This window comes from Mastomys coucha, unplaced genomic scaffold (assembly GCF_008632895.1).
Source record: "Mastomys coucha isolate ucsf_1 unplaced genomic scaffold, UCSF_Mcou_1 pScaffold8, whole genome shotgun sequence".
Classification (NCBI taxonomy): domain Eukaryota; kingdom Metazoa; phylum Chordata; class Mammalia; order Rodentia; family Muridae; genus Mastomys; species Mastomys coucha.
The window spans coordinates 68616377-68631836 of NW_022196914.1; the positions used below are offsets into that span (position 1 = coordinate 68616377).

A 15460-nucleotide genomic window follows, 5' to 3' on the forward strand; every position below is an offset into this window, starting at 1 on the left:
GGACCGGAACCGCCCCCCACCCCCGCACCGAGTCGCCCCGGGCCAGGCTCTACCCGCGGCGAGGGTGGCAGCGGGAGAGGCTGGCAGGACACCGCACCCCTCGGCGGCACCTGGCGGCGGCGGGCAGGCGGGCCGCGGGGCGGTCCTGGGTGACGCACGGGGCTGAGAGAGGCGGCAGGTGCCTCCCCACCGCCTCCGCCCCTCGCAGCCTGGTCGGCAGCCCGGGCAGCAGGGGCCGCTGTGAGAGCCGCGCTCGCACCGCCCGCCGCCGCCCTCGGCTCCCGCGCGCGCTGCTCGCCTCCCGGCGCGGTGAGTGCGGGGCTTCGAGCCCCAGCAGACTGGGCGATGCTTTGGGGGTGGCACGGAGGGCTGCGGGGGAAGGACGTGCTAGCCGAAGGGGCCGAGCCCCCGGGGGTCGCACGGGAAAAGGAGCGGCATGGGGCTGGGCAGGGCCTCCCTCCTCGCAGGGCTGCTCTCCGATCGGGCGCGCCGCGCTCACCTGCGCCTCCCGGAACCTTGGCGCCCTTCACCCCTAGGGGAGATTGGAGCTCCGGGGCATGGGGTGCTGAGGTGCAGAGGGAGAGACTCAAGGAGGGAAGGTCTTGCTCGACCTTGGACCGCGGAGGTCACTTTCCCGGCTCCCGGACCTGGCTTCCCAGACTCCTCTCCACAAACCAGGGATCCCTTCTTCCTGCTTCTGGGTGCGTCCTGCCCGCCCGCGGGAACTCGGGGCGCTGTCTCTTTGGCTCCGGGAACAGCATCCTGTCCCGGTGGCTGCTGCGGGCCAGGGAGGGAGGATGAGTCCACGGCTGTGGAACAGGTCGTTCTGGAGACGGAGTGGCAAAGCCTGTCGTTTATCGCCTAGGTGTCGTGCGGGGTGAAGTGGGCCTTTCCCTCTTATCAGTCCTCGACTATTTCAAACTTATCGAATGCAGAGGAGAGCCTTTGGGAACTGAGGAACTCGGGGCGGGAGCAGTCTGGCTGGCTGTGCACCCAGATGCAGCAAGGCACATAAGTCCCACTCTCGCCGAGCAATAGTTTCAGAGACCAGCGATTGCCTAGCGAACTCCTTCCTGTCTCTGAAACAGCTCCTGAGCGTTTTCGCTCAGCTCCGAGCTCCCGGGTCATCCTTTCTTCCTCCCACTCCTGTTTTGTGTTTCTTGTATAAAACTCATCCTCTTTAGTGAGTGCCGCCACCTCCGTACTTTGCGCTTGTGGTTTACAATTTGCAATTTTTGCTCAGGGAGAAATTGTTCTCCCCAAGGTCATTGAGGGCTAAGGTTAAAAAAATCCCTTCACCTATAGCAGATGCTTATCCTGTGCGCGTGTGCCTGGCGCTGAGTGCTTAACCCCGTCAGTCCTAGAGAAACCTGTTAAGTCGATACTGTTTTCAGTTTGGGGCTTGGCCTCCAGCCAGCCTGAAGCTCTTGGCCACTCTGCTAGTCTGATGAACCCATAGTTCTTTTCTTGGCTCTTGCTGTCACTAAGCGCTATGCAAGTTCAAGCATCAGACTCCTTGGGACTCTCAATTTCTGTTCCCCTTTCCTTCTTGTTTTACTGTAGCAGCTAAAGCTGCTATCAGTCTCTTGATCCTTCCGCTTGTCTCCCTGCTACTGGGTGTGAACCACAGTGGGCTTTGCACATGTTAAGTTTCTACTCTTGGGCTGAGCCACATGCCCAGCCTGTTAAAAGATAGAAAATTAGATTGACAGATTGATTTCCTAAAACCTCATTTTTCAAGTCTACTTAACTTCAATTAAAATCCAGTGGCCCCGTGTATTCATTTAGTCTAATATCTTTGAGGAGACATTATAATACTCCGTTTACGTGCTCCATGTCTTTCCAAAGCTCCCGTAGAAGATGATTTCTGCCACCATTAACCTAGTCATCAAGGTGCAAAAACTCAGCCATCCCGCCTCCTGCTACCACTCCCTAATTTCAGTCATAGATTTATACAGTTTTCTTGCTCTCACTTGTCTTCATCAGTCTCAGCCTACACCCGTCTTCACCAGACCTCCTCTTTCTCAGTTCGAACACACATTTATCACTCATCATACCCACGTTTCTTTTTCCTTTTACTTATTTTGAAACAAGTCTCATGGATTCCAGGCTGGCTTTGAACTCTCTGTGCAGCCGAGGATGACCTTGAACTTCAGATCCTTCCACCTCTACCTCTGAATTGCTGTGATTATAAGCATGTGCCACTACTTCCCGTATTATTTAGTGCTGGAGAGGGAACCTGAGGCTTTATGCATGCTAGATAAGCATCCTACCGACTGAGCCCCATCCTTGACCAATACACATTTCAAACTATTGCTTATCTTCTTTAGCGTTTGCTTTCTTCCAGGAGATCATGATCAACTTAAAATATTACACTATCAGGCGGTCTGTCTAGTAGCTCCCTAATAGATATTTGTAGAATAAAGTGCAACATGAACTAAGGTAGAACAGGTGCAGTAGGCTTGATGGCAGTAGAAATTAAGCCAGCTTTATAGGATGTTCTTAGGTTTACATTGGTAGGCTTGGGGGAGCTGGCAGACAGTGCAAACGGGAGAAAGAAAAACCTCTGCTGAGTGTATTGCTACACTGAGTGTATTGCCACACTGAGGTGCCTCATCGTCCTGATTAATCATTGCATCTCCAGGTGTGATACAGGAGCCAAATTCTATGGGAGGTGTGAATCTCAAAACAAAATAGGAAACAACAGTAAGTTTTCTCAAAATAACCCATTTGGAAATGTAGCACACACATAAAAGTGCATGAAACATTAGTGAACAGATGAGGCAGTGACTATATTTAGTGATAGAATGTCTTATTCTGTCACTACATACGACCTTGGAGGAGGGTGCACTTGGGACAAGTAGGACTCCTTTCACCAAGCCTGTGTGTCTGAACTAAACTGGAGTGGCAAAGCCAGCAAAGAGTTGGCTTGGCTACACGCAGTAAGATTTGAGGTGATGGGATAAGAGGACAAGATATTGACCAGTCAAGAAGTAGGATTTTTCCTCAATAAGTCGTTTATTCTCTATGATGTACCTCTTGTGCAAGCATCAATTTCAAGGCAGGGAGGGAAGCTATTTAGAGCCACCATAGCTATGGTAGAAACAACTTGGACTTTAATGATTCATATCATATATTATAGATTATACTATAAGCAGATCTTTAGAGAGGAATATTTCTCACATGTCTTTTTATGAACCATTCAGCCTTGAACACTCAGAGCTTATGGGAAATTTGGCGGATAAAAGATAGGTCGTCTAAAGAGAGCTATGGCGATGCATATATGTACCCCCAAATTTTGGGAGGCGGAGGCAGGTGGTCAAAAGTATAAGACCATCCTTAGCTATGGTGAGATTGGGCTCAGCCTGGGCTACCTGAGGCCTTTTCAAGAAATTTTTTTTGGTCTTCTAAAACAGGGAAATTTCCAACTATGCTTCATAACTGATGTAGAGTGATTAAAAGCACATAGTAACACACTGGAGTTAGGAAAAGGTACCCTTTTTATAAGTGATAGCAGGAGACCAACTGTCACATGCAGTTCTTACATATTATTCAAATGAATGTTTCCACAGAGAACAGCAAATGCCTGTAAGGATGTATTATGTGTGCCCCGGTTGGGGGAAATGTAAAAACTGGTATACCTACTATGGATGTCAGTGTAGGGGACCCTTAAACATCTAAAATAGAAACTATCATAAGATTCAGATGTACCTGGGTATATACCCCAGAACTCCAAATCAGCATCCACCAAGATACTTATATATATATATGTGTGTTGATTAGCATCATAAAGACCATTAGCAGGGGAGGGGAAGGACTTAGGAAGGAGAAGAGACAGACACTGAGGTACTGGAGCATATGTGACATCAAATCAGAAGGGGAGAAGCTGCAAGAGTGAAGAATAAATACAGCTTTTACGTGGGTTCCGGGAACCAAAACTCAGGTCCTCGTACCTGCGCAACAAGAGCTTTACCCACTGAGCATCCTTCTAGTACTCATGTGTTACCTTAAAATATTTCCATGTAACTCAACAAGTTTTCCAGGTTAACAACAAACTCGTCTGGAAAAGCAATAAGTAACACAATAATAAATAACACAGCACAGGTTCTTTCCTTGCCAATCCCAGACAAAGGCCTACAAGTTGTGGCCTGAGAAAACATTTGACTGTCAGCTTCATGTCAGGCGGAGTGGGCAGGACAGGCTTGAAGCCTGTCCAAGGTTGTGTGGGTTAGTGGGACAATGTACTGACCTACTGTCATACAAAGATGAGTGGGGCAAGTAACACAGAAACAGATGAGGGAGCTCTCTGGAGCTCAGAGAAGAACGTTGGGCAACTGAGAAATGGATGACAGCTATGACATGGAATCCAGGGAAAGAAAGTGCAGAGGAGAAGATCTAAGAGTTGGAAAGTGTGTGTGTGTATGTGTGTGTGTGTTACACACACATGCACATGCCTCTCTTTCTTTCTCTGTGTGTGTGTGAGAGAGATTTTCTCTCTGTGTGTGACTGTGTCTTTGTGTGTGTGTGCCTGTGTATATGCCTCTCTCTCTCTCTCTCTCTCTCTCTCTCTCTCTCTCTCTCTTTCTCTCTCTGTGTGTGTGTGTGTAGACTAGAGGTTGATATGGGATGTCTTTTTTAATATCCTCCACTGACAATATGTTTGCATATATAAGACTGCATGAGATAAAGTTGCCTGGAAAGCAGGGGAGAGGTTTACTGAGAGCCTTGCTTTTACCTACTGAAGATTTTTTCTTTTATTCTGCAGTCTGGGGTGGAGGGGTCCCTGGAAGCAAGTGAGGGACCTGTGATGATTGTGTTTGTAACTCAACCTGCTGGTGTCTTGACACTTCAATGTTGTGAACCTCTCCTATACAGGCTCTGTCTCATCTCACTATCTGATTTGGAAAGGGCAGCTACCTTCATTGTTTATATTCTCTGCTTGCCTGTCAGCTTCAGGATTGAAAAATAGAGGGCATGAGCATCCTTTGTACCTCAGTGCTTATGGGATGCTCAAATCTGCATTTAAATGAGAAATCTCTATCGAAGGTGATGAGACAGAGAGTTTGGTTGTTTTGCAGGCATCAGTACTAGCTGTAGAGGGCACTTTGTGCTCGTTCTCTCACAAATCAGCAAGGTCTTTTCGGGGTTCTTGTCTTGCACGTGGGCACAGTGAAGGGGAAAGCAGGAAGCTGCTGTCACACTAGGTGAAACAGGAAGCAAAGGTTCAAACCCAAGGTCCACACGGTCAAGCTTTCCCCACCTCGCATAACAACCCTGTGGTTGACATGGAGCTGTTATGGGAAGGTGATGCTCACTTTGGGAAGGAATAGGGCAGTCCTAATAATAAATCCAGTGTAGACTTTAGGGTCAATGGCAGGAATGTGGGATCTGGCTATGGAGTAGTTTCAGATGCCCAGAGCGGTCTTCAGTCTGCCTTCTTCTTCCCTATCTCAGACGCCACTGTGAGTTGTGTAGTATTTTCAGGATTAAATGAGGTAATAGCACAGATCTGAGAGAGAGGGTGCTTCTTCCTTAAGGGTGACCTTCCTTAGGCCTGGCCAGGAGCTTCCCTGCTCTCTTCTTACCTGTTCTCTGTGCCTGTTTAGGTAGACAATAGAGGGTAGGATCCCTGGCTCAAAGAGATTTATGTCTGAAGCACACCAGCTGTCAACAGCGTTCACCATGTGTGCAAATCTTGCTGCTTAACCATCATCTAGTTAGCACATGAGGATGACATCATCCTTCATCCTTCTACCTGTAACTCTGTCTAGCAAAGGTGACTTTAATGGGAAGAAAGAAAGCAGGATTGACTGATGTTCTTAGAAATCTTGAGTCTGAGTGTTTATTATTTGGGAGCATGGGGTGAGTTCCCGCCCTTATGTAAATAGAATGTTTTAAATCAAGGTGGGACAGCCAGTGTTTATTTTCAAAGGAAGAAAAACTATGAGGGCTAGGTAGACCATTTATCATTAAATAGAGTTGGTGTCTTTAAAAAAAAAAAAGGTTATGCTGTTCGTGTATAGTTGCCATTTGCATAGTTAAAAAAAATGGTTTGATGTTGGCAATTTGCATGTGGTTTCCCACCCTCCCAGTGCAGTTTTTTTTTTTTTTTTTTTTTTTTTTTTTTTTTTTTTTTGTGGCAGTTCCTTTATTTGACATTCAGTGGGTTAGCTCTCACCCACACTGACCGTATGTAGATTTTTGAATGTGGTAGCAGGCATGTAAGTTACATCCTTGTTATGTTTTCCGGACATCTGTACTTGGATGTGATATGGAACATTCCTTATTCCCTTGGCCTAGATGGCTTTATTGAGCTTTATTGTGTCAATGTGCACATCTGGAGTCCCCATCTCCTTTATACCAAATTTCCAGATTTCTTTGAGTGCCCTAGGAACACTCTTCCTGAAGCCCACTCCATGGATGTGCTTGTGAATGTTACTGGTGTATTCTTGGGTCACCACCTCGTTCGTTGATGGCAGAGCAGCCCTTTTTCTTCTCACCACCCTTCTTTGCGGGAGTCATCTAAACGCCAAAGGGAGACCAAGTTGGAAAGGACTGGTGCGAGCGATTGTGGGAAGGAAAGTCCCGTAGCCCTACAACTCAACGATGCAGTTCTAATGAGAATCTAGCATGTTAACTTGATACGACTGCAGGCCTCATGTCACCATACACAGACTGGGCAGTACCCAAAGGCAGAGAATGCCGGCTCCCAGTAACGTGCTCCCATCGGTGCTGTGCTGTTTGCTCAACAGGAGTATGTGTTTATTGTAAACCCTCTAGTTCCAGGTACACGTGTGGTTGCAATAGATAATTAAGTAAGTGTGTGAACTGATAAAGCATAAGTTCAGCAGGAAAGAGTGTTATTGTTTCTGTGGAAGGCAAATTGAATTCTTTAGGAAATTCCCAGGAAAGCAAGCCCCTGAAAAAGTATTCGGGAAAACTATAGAAGATCAGAAAAGAAAATTGTAAAACCAAACCAAACCAAACCAAACCAAACCAAACCAACCCAACCCAAACAAAAACAAAAACAAAAACAAAAACAAAAAAAAAGAAAGAAAAGAAAGAAAGAAAAGAAAGAAAGGAGAACCTGAACTGAAAGCTAATATCCTGTGCTTGCCTTACAAGCAGTGCCTGTGTTACAGTATTTTTGATTCAGATAAACATGAAAACTGGAAACTGGAGAAAATAAGGTCTTGGTATGACCAAAACCAGAAAAATATTATCGATGGGTTCATCCTCAAGGAAAGTCTTAGATAGGCTTTGAAAAAGTAGGGAAATGGTACATGTTTGCATAGTTCATGATAAAGAAAATATTTATATTATATACAAAACGTAAAGTAGTTCCACCTGACAGCTAAAATCCTCCTCCTCTTCCTCCTCCTCCTCCTCCTCCTCCTCCTCACCATCATCATCATCATCCAGAAGCTGTTAAATTGCTTCTCTCTGCAGTTACTTCTGCCACACTGTAGGAAGTGGTGAGAACTGTTGATTCTGGAGCTGATCCATCTTTCTATAGCAATAAAGACAAGGGGAATCTTTGCCACTGGAACTCACCAGCACAAAGGCAGATCTTCCTTTTCATTGCATAGCATTCCCCTGATGATGCTACATGATCAGCTTGTACTTTTTGTTCATAATTGGACGTTTGGCATCCATAGGACTTCTAAATTCACCTTTAATAATTCGAGCCAATATGTAGACCTTAGAGTTGGTTTCTACCTACTATAAGTGGCCTTCTACATGAGAGTGGAAAGCAAAATCACACACTCTAGCAGGATCACATTGTGTGCCACCTGCTAGCTTTCTTAGTGCTGGTAATCTGACAAGCTGCATGGGTGGGATGTCGCTTATTCTAGTCCCCAATATCATGGAAGGATCAGCCATTCTTTCTAATGCATTAACAGGTTAGTGAACAAAATCCACTTTATAAAAGAAGAAGAAGAAAATGTGTATTGCAATAACACTTACTGAGTACCGGCTATCTGTCAGGCTCTGTGCTTAGTGTTCTATACATCGTTCAATCTTATTTATGTTGAAGACTTATTTATGTGAGCACACTGTAGCTATTTTCAGATACACTACAAGAGGGCATGGGATCTCATTACAGATGGTTGTGAGCCACCACGTGATTGCTGGAAATTGAACTCAGGACCTCTGGAAGAGCAGTCAATGATCTTAACCACTGAGCCATCTCTCCAGCCCTGCTTTAATCTCATTTAACTGTCAAAAAGTGGCTGGAGAGATGGAGCAGTGGTTCAGAGCATCTGCTGTTCTTGGAGAGGACAGAAGTTCAGTTCCTAGCACCTACATTGGGGTGGCTCACAGCTGCCTGGCTCCCAAGGCCACAGATCTAATTGGCAAGCTAGGAGAAGAGTCACCTTCAGAAGGGAGCCTAAATGTTTTTCCAACTTACCCTCCATTTTTCTCTGCTATCCTAACTCTGAATGTTCCTTTATACTAAGTGTTTTGCAGCTCTTAAGTTTCCCAGCTCCACTCTGGGCTGCAGGTAACATTTACTACTCCTACACACGTTACAGTGGGATACGGACAAGGCTGGGCAACGCTTCTGTCAGTTTACAGGCAGAAGCATGTCAGCCAGGGCTGTGGAGCCCTAGACTTAGTCCTGAGGCTCAAATGAATGACAGCTGAAAGTGTTAAAGGAAAATATGCTGTTTTAGCACAGAAGATTAAAAGCCTCTAATCCAAGCTAGAGACTGTTCCTCATCTGGCCATGTTCTTCCTCTCAATGATCTCTGGCCGTAGTACTTCAGGTTGTCCCTATGGAGTGACTGTTTTGAGTGTCTTGTTGGAGTCGTATTTGTGAGATTGGTAAGGGTGAGGCTTGATAGTGTTAACTACGGTTCCCTAAAACACCTGTCAGACTTCAATGTTGGCTTTACCCTATTTTTACCAGCAGACAGAGAGAACAATGGTGAATTGTTGACTAATTCATTCATAGCAGGAACATGGATGTTGGCTGTTCATTTCTTGCTTTTATTTTTGTTTGTTGGTTATTGTTTTGAGACAGAGTCTCTTGTTAATTCAGGCTATCTTCAAAATCTCTATGTAGCCAAATATGACTTGTGCCACCACACCGTGTTTAGGTAGGCCTGGGGATCTAATCAGGACTTGTGAATGCTAAGCAAGAACTTCCTGTTGTCTTAATTCTGGAAACCAAGAGTCTATGGCTCCAAGAGATATTAGTGTTTTTTCCAAGGTCTCCGGAGTGGTGAGTGGCAGACCTTGGTCTAGAATCCAAATACTCTGAGAAAAATACTTATCCTGCTGCTTGCTACATATACCTGAGAGTCTGCTTTCTGATGTCTCGGGGGAAAGTGGTGAGGGCTATAGTTAACAACTTATGAAATGGTAAGAGTAGAGATTGCACATTCTACTCTTTTCAAAAAGAGAAAGTAAGAAAGAAAGAAAGAAAGAAAGAGAGAAAGAAAGAAAGGAGGGAAGAAAGAAGGAAGGAAAGAAAGGAATGTCTATAATTACACTATGACCCCAGCACAGAAGAAAGGTCAGTTTAGGTCATGTGCTTGTGGTAAGTGGAGCACTAAATGGGAACTCATTTGAAAAAGTAACCACAGCTCTGATGGTTTGGGTTTTGGTTGTTTTAAAGCAGAAATTGTAAGGCAGTATCCTCCCCACTCCCCAGAAAACTGAAATTTGTCAAGTAGGTCACATAAAGAGAATCTTGACTTGCTTTTAGATGATTGATCAGTTTTGCTGAAAATACAAAGATATTCTTCAAATTAATAGTGATTATTAGTCAATTCACTCATGCGCATTGATGAGTGATAATTTTCTAATGGATTCCAACAAAGGTAAACTCTTTGAAAGTATTTCTCCAAATGCTGCGGAGCTGGGTTAATTTGGTCTAAAACTCTTAGCAGTAAGTAGCGTAGAGTCTCTGAAATTTGACGTTGGGCTTTAGAAAGCCCAGAAACCCTAGGAAACATAGGATTTGTGCGTAATCTAATCTCTGAGGTGGTGCCCCATTATACTATATTACATTACGACTTAAGAAAGTTGGGAAATAATGTTAAATGCTGACTCTGAAAGGATTAGCTTTAATGTTAATGTTGCAATTAGGCATAAGCCATGCACATCAACCTTACCCAGGTCTGGGACAACCAATCTTGCATCATGATAGTTTTAATGTGTGTGTGTGTGTGTGTGTGTGTGTGTGTGTGTGTGTGTGTGTTGAGAGAGAGAGAGAGAACTGTTATTCATTCACAGTGGAGAGGAGTTTAATTTTAAAAACTTGTTTGCCAATCAGCAAAAGTTCTTGTGACATTCTCAATAAAAAGTTTGTTTTGGTGACTGCCCTGGCTCTTCCTTAACTCCATCTCTCTGTTTCCACCGCCACCCAGACCCTTCTACCCTCTGTATGATTTGGAAGTACCTTTCTTTCCTATCATCCTTGTTCACTAAGAAAAAAACTTACTTAAGTTTGGGTTTCTTTTTGAGGTGAGATAGAATCTTGTATGAGCCTAGGTTGACCTTAAGCCCCAGGTCTTCCTGTCCCTGCTTCCCATTGTTTGCTGTTAAATGCCTGAGTCACCAAACCTGACTAATGCTTTTATTGTAAACATTATGTTTATACTAACTTGTTATATGTCACTGAGTGCCTCCTAACCTAGAGCAGAGGTTCTCAACCTGTCGGTCGCAATCCCTTTAGCGGTCAAATGACCCTTTCACAGGGGTCACCTAGGACCATCAGAAATATCAGCATTATGATTCATAAAATTACACTTATTAAATAGCAATGAAATAACTTTATGGTTGGGAGTCAATAACACATGAGGAAGTATAATAACGGTTGCAACCTTAGAAGGTTGGGAACTGCTGACCTAGTGGCCACCTCCACTCCTCCTTATCTGTTGTCTACCATTCAAATTAGCAGCATTCGTGTTAGCTCTGTCAGGAACTATAAGCCACTAATCCTACTTCATTCCTATAATCAATTCTCTGCCAAGAAACAAAATTAATTTTTAAAAGCGTAGGTTGAGATCACATGACTATTGTGCTTAAAAGCCTATGACAGGAGTTTTGGTTGCACAAGGCAGAGTTCTGGAGATAGATGGTGGTGGCGGCGGCAAACCCGTGCAAAAGCGTTGAGTTGTGCATTTAGGAATGCTGAAGACGGTGAATTGGAGGTGTGTGTCTTTATTTAAATACACACTTTAAATGAATAATTTCTGACACTTTCATCTCAGAGACCAAAATGAGAGTTGCTCCCACCCCAGCAAGATGACCTGCCTTCCGGTCAGTCACCCCAGAGTCAAGCATCACTCTCCCTGTCTTCTCTGTGTCTGCTTCTGTTCTCCTGACAGGGTTCCTTCCTGCCCCGTGCTTTGTTCTCTGTTCTTGTCCCCCTCCAGACCTCTCAGTCTACACACCCCCTCCAGTGCCCTCCATCTTCCTGACTCGGAAGCTAGTTCTTCTGCTCCACCACAAACGTGATTCATTGTCTTCCTAACGTCTGCCTCAGCTGCTTTTACTTCTGTGTGCATTTATCCTGGCTTATGTGTCTGTCTTCCCACAAGAGCATATGTTCCTTGAAAAGAGTAAAGGGTATCTTAATATAACTCTAGTGTCAAGTGTGGATGCTTGGCACATAGCGATTTTCAAATTTGTTCCATGAGAGAATAGAGACAAGTCTCTTCTACAAACCTTACAGTTTGGGAAAGTCTTAGCAGCCTTGGCTTGAGTTGTGCTTATTGGCAAGGACTTTAAGGCCCTCTCAGCTGGGCCTTACAGAGAATGGACACTAATGCTACTCAAAGGAAAATGATCCCCCCCCCCTCAAGCCAGTAAACAGCACACCTCCACCTCCATAGCCTCTGCAACAGCTCCTGCTTCTAGGTTCCTGCCCTGCTTCAGTTCCTGTCCTGAAGAGAGAGAGAGAGAGAGACAGAGAGACAGAGAGAGAGAGAGAGAGACAGACAGACAGACAGACAGACAGACACACACACACACACAGAGAGATAGATAGATAGAGAGAGAGAGAGAGAGGGAGGAAGGGAGGGAGGGAGGGAGAGGATGATGTGATGTTTGGGACCAAGTATCAGGCAGCCTAGTCAAATGAATGTCCTCCAAACTCAGGAAGAGACTGTCTCAAAAAGTAAAGTGAAAAGTGATCAAGAGTGACATCCAATGTTGACCTCTAGACTACACACATGAACATGTACACACACACACACACACACACACACACACACAGAGTGTATACACATGTACAAGAGCCTGGATGGAAATGTGCGTGCAGTCATACAAATATGAGTCCACATATCACACATGCACTAAAAACATGACCACATACACACTAGCTGTTTTCTCTGATTCAAGAGAAACTTTCACCTCCTCCTGTCTTTCTACTGATCCAAAATAAACACAGGAGATGACAAAAATATAGCCATATATTAGTACTCAAGCATGACGCTGCCAAAGCCAAGCTTAAAATGAACCTAGTGTTAAGATATTGGGTAACACGTTCCCAGAAACACCTGGCTCTGCTGGAGCATCTGCTCCTAAAGGATCCATTAGAAGCACTCAGCTGTGTGTGTCAATAATGCTGCCTTGCCAGCCCAAGACTATAGTCTCAGCAGCCTTCCCATAAGCCCAAGTCCATCTTTTCCAGCATAGTTGATTGTCTTAGTTAGAGTTTCTATTGCTGCCAAAAAACATCATGACCAAAAAGCAAGTTCCGGAGGAAAGAGTTTATTTGGCTTATACTTCCATATAGCTGTTCATCAAGGGAAATCTGGACAGGAACTCAAGCAGGGTAGGGACATGGAGGCAGGAGAAGATGCAGAGGCCATGGAGGGGTGCTGTTTACTGGCTTGCTCCTGATGGCTTGCTCAGGCTGCTTTCTTATAGAACCAGAACCATCAGTACAGGGATGGCACGACTCATTTTGGGATGGGCCTTCCCCCATCAACCAACAACTAAGAAAACGCCCAACAGCTTGATCTTATGAAGTCATTTTCCCAACTGGGGCTCCTTTTTTCAGAGAACTCTAGCTTGTGTCAGGTTGACATAAGACTAGCCAGCACACGGATGATAGGTAAAACTTTCTGCTTCTCACTGCCATCTCATAAATAATTTTGTAAAAAGCTCGGCTCCTATTTTCATTAATACATTTCATAGTCAGTAAATAAAAATTCAGACATATGATAATAGGTTTTTTATAATTCTCATGAAAACAAAACAAAAACAACCCAGACTCCCATGTATTCAGTAAAATCAGATTATTTTCTAATCATAATGTGTTAATCTTAGAAATATGTTAGAATATCTAATAAAAAGTAAATGAATAAACCATAAAAAATTTGTAACTTGAAAAAAATGAAACATGACTACCATAAACCTTCCAATTAGAAAGGACAGTTTCTAATGTTTTGGAAAATTGCCTGCCCCCCACCCCAGCCTTGTATAGCCATTTTTTTAAATTGTTGAACTTTTTCTTTCTTTTTGATTTGAGACAGGATCTCACTATTAGCTCAGGCTGGCCCAGAACTGCCTATGTAGCCCAAGATGGCCTCAAACATATGGATCCACCAACCTTATTGGGGTTACAAGTGTGTACCACACTATGCCTGACAAAATTTTCCTTGGGGGAAAAATAATTTAGATGAATATCAAGAACCATACTTTTAAAAAGTAAAGCAAAGGCATTTCAACATAGGAGTTTTATTCCTTCCTGAAACAAGCAAAACAAAACAAAACCTTCTCATATTATGGGAGTCTCCCAACATGAATAAAATAGGATAAGACAGTGGACGAGATGCATCATCACTAGACTCAAGGCTAATCTTGTTTTACTTGGTTAGGTTTATCTCTGAAATATCAGGGCTTTAAAAAAAATCTAACACAAAGTCACACCGAAGAGTTTAAAATAATTACTCATTGTCATGAAACATGTAAGCAACATGAAACATTTGCAAATAAACCAATCCAGCCAAAACTAAAAGGGCTATGCAGTAGGCTTGACAGATGACATAAATAGACACAAGATTAGCTTCATTTATCTCCCAAGGTGCGTTATTAGAGACTGTCTGAAGGAGGAGTGGAGTGGGGAGAGAGGTGAAGGAGGGGAGGGGGCTTAGTCAGGAAACTGTGTTTTAAGCAAGTTGCATAGTCTTAAGGAACTGGAACTGGCCACAGGAAAACCACATCAAAGGAATCTTTAGCTGAGACCTGAGACACCCCCAGTTATCTTCCACTGCAGAATACCCAAGCAAGTAACAGGCTTACATCTAGAATTTAGGCTTTTAATTAAGGTGACCTCTTCCGAGCAATGTTTTCATGGTGACCTTTTCAAAGGTATAGGAATTATTGAAATATTTCAGACATCATATAGTGGTGGGTAAACCATAATACATTCTTCCTTTCCTTGCCCTTTACCAAAAGTTCATCCAGAAAGAAATTGCAGGGTATTAGTGCATCCCCTATAATTGTCTAAGAAGACCACGGTCTGTTTTCCCAGGAGTACATTTATAACTATTGCCATGATCATTTTGATGGGGCAGCCTCTTGTTGCAATTTTAATTTCAGTTTCTGGAGGGAACTATAATGCCTCTTTCTGCATCTTCCGGGTAAGCAGTGGAGGAAAATGTGCACATGTCTTTGTTTCTGGGAAGTGGATGCATTCAGGAGGAATGGATTTAGATGATTAAGTTGCCTGTTGGCTGACATATTTGATACCTGGGTGGAAGAAGCAGAAACTAGACTTCAAAGGAGTCACAAGGCCTGGGGACTGGCCAGACTTCTGCCATCGGCTGTTTTGCATGTTTGAGAAGAACTTACTTCCATGGGAAAATGAAGCAAAGACCTCCGTTTTTGGACATCTCTCTTGAGGTCGGCTTCTGCTCCCCCACTCTCTGCTTCATTCCTTTCTGTTATTCTCTGCTTCACTCCTCTGATGTGGTGGATGGCTCTCCAGCTGCTCCAATCCTTCCGGCCTTCTGCAGCCTTTCCAATCCTTCCGGGTGCTGTGCTGTCGTCTAAGCTTTCCTTGTCCAGCTTTACTGATAACCTCTGTTGCTGTCACCACCCACTTTCTCGGCCCATCTTTGCACTTACCCGGGACTGTGCCAGGAGCATGTAATTAGCTCTAATGTCTCATCTCTAAGCCACAGCGTCTGTCCTCCCATCTCTTAAGGCTCTTCCTCAATTTTGTCCTAGAGTGACCTTTGTTTTCCATTGGTCTCCTCTTCGTCTCTGTCGCATTTCCATATGTACTTGGCAAAGTGACTCTAAGTTAAGAACTACAGTTGTCCCTGAGTGTAATCTAAGTATCTCAACACCTGTTTTTGAAAATTGGATTAAAAAAGAGAATCAACTGATGAATTTCAATCTTGCTTACATGCTGACCAACATTACTAAGTCTTTTCACTCAGCTACTCTCTACCTTGGCTCCATAACACAAACATTGTAAATATAAAAAACC

The 15460-nt window shown here is 44.1% G+C and overlaps 1 protein-coding gene across 1 annotated transcript in view; it reads left to right on the forward strand.

Moving 5' to 3' along the window:
- The first annotated feature begins 207 nt into the window (after nucleotides 1-207).
- Nucleotides 208-15460, forward strand: part of Elovl7 (ELOVL fatty acid elongase 7) — a 78139-nt gene continuing 62886 nt past the window's right edge. Inside the window, exon 1 of the mRNA XM_031360221.1 lies at nucleotides 208-309. The gene's annotated coding sequence lies outside the window, so the exon portion shown is untranslated. The remainder of the gene's footprint in view (nucleotides 310-15460) is intronic.